Here is a 6,000-nt window from a genome sequence, read left to right on the forward strand (position 1 = left end):
TTGAAATGCACTTTCCTGATGGAAAAGGGTTTTCCAGTAGAGGGGAAAAGCGGCTTATTTAAAATATTTCTAAAAGTAACCAGTGAAATAAGTAAAAAAAAAAAAGTCTGTAGCTTTTGGAGAAGGAAAGATAGGAAGCAGAGAAGGAAGTGGGTAAAATCCACCTCAATCTAAACCTCAAGTGCTCTTAGGGCAAGGATGTGAGATAGTCTCAGATTCCTGGCTACCAGAGTGCACCAATAGATGGATGTTAGGTTTCAGATGGTAGTATTTCAAATAAATGTTTGTTGGCTAGTGTGTCTGAAGAAAATTCACAGGAGGACCTAAAAGGAAAAGATGCTGGCCCTAACCTTTTCCTTAATCAATGTAAAAATCCCCACATTCTCCATCACTTTATTGACAGAACAAAGACAGTAGTAAAGAGCCAGAAACAAACTGGTCACACTGCAGTCACTTAGATATCAGTCTCCTATGGCCCAAAATATGCAGTGCCTATGGAAAGGGCTTTGTCTCCACTAAATAATAATCATCCATGACACAGGGCTGAGACAACAGACACCATACTGAATGTAGAACCCTTGTGGAAGAGACCAATCCCTACATCTTGCTTCACTAAAGACACTCACATTTTTAACCTCAGACCTGCCAGGGTTATATATTCACATTAATTTGGTTCTCATGCTTGGCCAAAGTGTTGACTTCTGGCCAAACTAATGAAACTGGGGATGGCCTGTCCCACAATTACCATCCCAGATGGACAATTCCTGCCAGCAGGAAGACACATTTATAAGAAGTGTAATAAGCAGATCTTGGACCCAAATTATGAGCTAATGCCATGAACAAATACACACAGAGATTCCAGGTAACCTGTAATTCTGTTTACGGCACAGGGCGTTCTTTCCTGGGACTTCTCCTCCTCACTTATCTGATTAGTAACTCCAAATTCATGTGATCTCTTTCTCAAAAGTTTTCCACTACCACATGTACAGGTAATAGTACTTTGCACAAGAAGATGACCTTATTTAAACAGAAGCAGGATGGTCCAGGTAATTAGCTACATACATTGCCAAACAAAACCTCTAGAACCATTACCAACTGCTATGGCCATCTTCACTTTATGATCTCATCTCTTTCTTCAATTTTAGTATATGTGCTGTCGAAGCAAGCACTTATCTCTTTCTTCAAACATAAAAATTAGTAGTAGACTTTTTGCTATCCTTGGATGCCAGCACTGAGAGGGACATCTGGGTATGGCTAAAGTATTGGGGGTTAGAGATGCTGGATCACCAGGAACCCATGTTAATGAACAACCAAAGAACTTCCTGTCAGAAGACATCCCAACAAGCAACCCTTGGTCATCAGTGAGAAATGACTGAAAGCAGACCTTGGTATCCAGTCTGAGCCCAAGCCCAAGCCCAGCCTGCCATGTTGAGAGATTATAATGGAAATGAGGGCTGTGTTTCACTGAAGATATCCAAGGCATTAAGGTAAGGGCAGCACTACTTTAGTTACTTTCCATGAAATACAGGACTAGGTAAAAACAGTAATTCTCTCCACAGAAGACCACACAGCTGTGGCCCCAATGGCTCTGACACATCATTCACTCAAGCAGAGAGGATGGCACCCAAGGGAGTGGACCTGGGAGGGGAGGCAGCCCTCATTCCTGGGGGTACAGAGGCTCTCCAGGGGTCTTGGTGGCAATGGAAGCAGCTGCCCAGCATCAAACAATAAAATGGTACCTGCTACATGATAACCAAGCTCATGAGTGATTAGGAGAAAGGTTTCTGAGGGTTGAGCTCTCATAAAAGCAAGAAAAATCTGTGTCATCTATACTAACAGCTTCTTTTAAACTTCATGAGTTCTGTGCTCGCTTCGGCAACACGTATAATAAACTTCACGAGTTCTATGATCTTAACAACAGTTTATAAGTTCAACCATTTTCTGGAATGCAAAAATTGCAGACACACTGAAGGGCTATGGATTCCTACACAGGGTGTCCCAGAGATCTCTTCTGGTCAGATCTCCCTTAAGAATAAGGCAATTTAGCTGGCTTAATCTGAAGCTTAGAGGAGCTGAAAGCCTTTCAGTGAGTAAACAGGATGCATAACAGGAGCTGTATGTGTTCATAAGAACTTGGTGCCAAAGGGTCAAGCCTGGGGGGTTCACCTGTCTAAAAAGTGGTCATCTTCACAAAGGAGTGGAGAAGTGTAAAGAGCACTGACTCCGGGGCACATGAGTAGCTCATTTGGTTGAGCATCCAACTCTTGATTTCAGCTGGGGTCATGATCTCAGGGTCCTGAGATCAAGCCCCACATCGGGATCCACACTAAGCAGGGAGTCTGCTTGGGATTCTCTCTCCCTCTCCCTCTGTCCTCCTCACTGCATGATCTCCTCACTGCATGATCTCTATCTCTCTCTCTCCCTCTCTCTACAACATAAATAAACACAACTTTAAAAAAGAGGAAAAAAGCACTGATTCTGGACTCATAAAGATGTGGACTTACATCCCAGTTCTGCCACTTGCCAATACTATGAATTTTAACCAATTAGGTAAGCTCTTGGTACTTTGGACACCTCAACTGTCAAATGAAGATTCTAATGAATATCTTGCAGGACTTTTTTGAGAGTTAAACAAAATATGCAAAACTCCTAAAGGAATGCTTGGCACCCTAACCCTAACCCTAACCCTAGGGAAAAGCATAAAACAAAAGCATAAAAGAAAGCATAAAAAAACAAATTAGAGATTGATCCCACTAATGGAAAGTTCAGGAACAGTATTTATGAAGTCCTAGAATTTCAGAAATAAAATCTCATAGATCATATGGTCCAACCCCCTTAATTTTGGACATAGTACTGAAGCTGTTAAGTGTCAAACTAAGGCCACACAGGTAATAAAGAACAGAACAGAACAAAATCCACGCTTGACTACTGTTGTGGGTTGAATTGTGTCCCTCTAAAATAAGATATGCTGAAGTCCTAACTTTCAATACCTGTTATTGTGACCTCATTTAGAAAAGGGGTCTTTACAGAGGTAATCAAGTTAAAATAAGGTCATTAGAATGAACTCTAATCCAATGACTTGTGTCCTTCTAAAGAAAAGGAAATTTGGACACAGAAATACACACAGGGAAAACACCAATGAAAGCTTGGAATTACGCCACCACAACCCTGCATAATTACCAGAAGCTGGGAGACAGACCTGGAACGGGTCCTCCCCTTGAGCCTTCAGACAACAACTGCCCTGTAGATACCTTGATCTTGAACTTCTGAAAGTTCTCCCCTAACTGTCAGACAATGAATTTCTATTGTTTTTTTTTTAAGATTTTATATATTTATTTATGAAAGACACAGAGAGAGAGGCAAAGACATAGAGGGAGAAGCAGGCTCCTCACAGAGAGTATGATGTGGGACTCCATCCCTGGACCAGGATCATGCCCTGAGCCAAAGGCAGATGCTCAACAGCTGAGCCACCCAGGTGTCCTGAATTTCTATTGTTTAAGCCATTCCATTTTTGGTGTTTTGCTTAGGCAGCCTTAGTAAACTAACACAACTACTTCTAGTACATCATGCCAATACACCAATAGTTTTTAAATCCCGTTCTATAAGACCCTACAACTCCTAGAAAACAGTGATATGCTTGCTGATAATGGTTCATAAGTGGGCCTCAGGAGGAGGTGAGGGGGGCCTGATATGTACTATTTACCAATTTCCATGGTGTAAATACCCCCACCATAGCCAACTTCAAACTACCAATGTGTGGTCAGCAAGTGCAAAGTTAGGAAAAGCTGTACACCATCAGCTCTCCTGAGCCAGTATGAGCCCGTGGGAGGTACTTCAGGGGCTGCCATAGACAAAGGGAAGACCAAAGAAGCAGGACTCAAGTATCATTAATAGCCAAAAAAAAGCACTGTATATTTGAGAGTAATGCTACTCCAACCCCCCTCCCAAACAAACAAACAAACAAAACAAAACAAAAAAAACAGGAAACCATCACAATAAACCATGACCCTCAGAAGAATATAGCCACCTCTTTTTTCAACCTGTAGCTCCAGTTATGTATTTATAACCTGCATCGACCTCTGGAGCCCTGGATTAGTGTCCATGAAGGTCTAATAGCTTTAGAGGTTACCCCCTGGGGCTTCTTTCCAGAAGTTACCCTCTTTATTCCTGGCCTCTACTTCCTGTCCATTAGGGGTCATGCAGCTTTGCACTGACCTAGAGATGAATTTCAAAAAGAATACCTTTCTTTTACATTTAGCCAAATTCTTTACAAAAAAAAAATCTCTTTGGGGAAAAATTTCTGGAAGAATATACTCACAGATTCTGAGTCTTTAATCCAACTATCCAATGAGACACTATGAGAAGATTTCCTTTTACTGGGCCTCTTCCCCAGGTTGATGCTTCTTAATTATAACGTTGATGTCTCTAGACTTCACACACCAGTTCAACCCACAGGCCTCAGTGTTTATGATAGTTTCATTTAAGTTTCTTTGCCAAGAATCAGCACAGGGGACATATTTATCCCACAGTTCAACTATTTCTTTTTTTTTAAGATTTAGTCATTTATTCAGAGACAGAGTAAGGGAGGGGCAGAGGGAAAGAGAGAGAGAGAATCCTCCAGCAGACTCCTTGCTGAGCACGGAGACTGACACAGGACTCAATCCCAGGACCCTGAGATCATGACCTGAAAGCAAGATCTGACCACTTAACTAACTGAGCCACCAAGGCTCTCTGCATCTATTTCTAATAAAGAAAATGTATAGAGTAAATGCAGCAAACATAATGATGAAAGAGAGGGGGTAATATAGGGGTTCTCAACTGGGGGAAATTTTGCTTCCTAGGAGACTTTTGGCAACCTTTAGAGATATTTTTGATTACCACAACTGGGAAGGGGGGGTGCTACTGGCAAGAGGTGCTGTTAAAAATCTTACAAAGTACAGGACAGTTTCCCATGATAAAGAATTATCCAGTCTAACAACACTGGGAGGTTAAGCACCCCTGGATTGGGGAAATGGATGACACAGAACATAATGGGATACATTTGGTGAAGGTCCCATCAAGGGTCTAAAGGGCTAGCGCTAGCCAACAGAGTGGTCTCAGGATAGTGGCCTATCTTGTATATTGACACTCAAAGAAGAGCCTCTGAACAACAAAGTCATTTTCAATCATAATATGAAATAATTAATGAAATCATTAACAGTCACTATGCCTTTGACTCATTCTTTAAGACAAACAATGTTTTTAAATGAAGAAATTTTCATTTTAAAAATTTTATCTAAATTCAGGAAAATATTTCACTCATGAACTAAAAGTTGCACTTATCAATTAAAAACATTTTCACCTTGTGACTCTCACTGTTTCACTGTTTTCAGTTCTAAACACGAAAATTCTGAGCAGTCATGCAGAATAACAGAACTAGATGAACTCAAATTTAATTTCTTCATCTTTATAGTCAGGGTACTAACAATGTTCATTTCCAATCTACTGTTTAAAATACAAGACCGTGTAGTGCTCTAGCATTGGAGGTACAAACTGTAAAAAAAGAAAAATTGAGCTCAAATGGTTCTGAAACTTTTTAAATTTAATATTACAAAAAGCGCATATAGATGAGTCTCCATGTGTGGAGGGCTGACTACAACTAGAGCTCCTCAATTAATTTCTACAGAGAACAGAGTTTGCCTATGAGCCAGGCTTGAAGTCAACTCCCAACACTTCTGCCATTTCTAATGGTCACACAGGCCAGCCTTTTCAATGTGGGAAAGGCCTACACCAGGACATGAATTAGTGAGAAGGTGAGGATCATTGTGGGGGGGGGGGGACAGAGGGGGGATGGAGGGGCGGGGCAGGGGTTGTATGTTGGAATCTGGCTACCATATTTGGCAATTCATTATTAGGTGTTGGTTTTGCATGACAGGGACCCCACTCCAGCAACAGCAAGAGAAGTCTCTTTTTCTGCCTCAATGCAAGGACTTTCTTGCTATAGCAGTGAATGTTTTCAGT

The sequence above is a fragment of the Canis lupus genome, chromosome 30, assembly GCF_048164855.1.
Source record: "Canis lupus baileyi chromosome 30, mCanLup2.hap1, whole genome shotgun sequence".
NCBI lineage: Eukaryota > Metazoa > Chordata > Mammalia > Carnivora > Canidae > Canis > Canis lupus.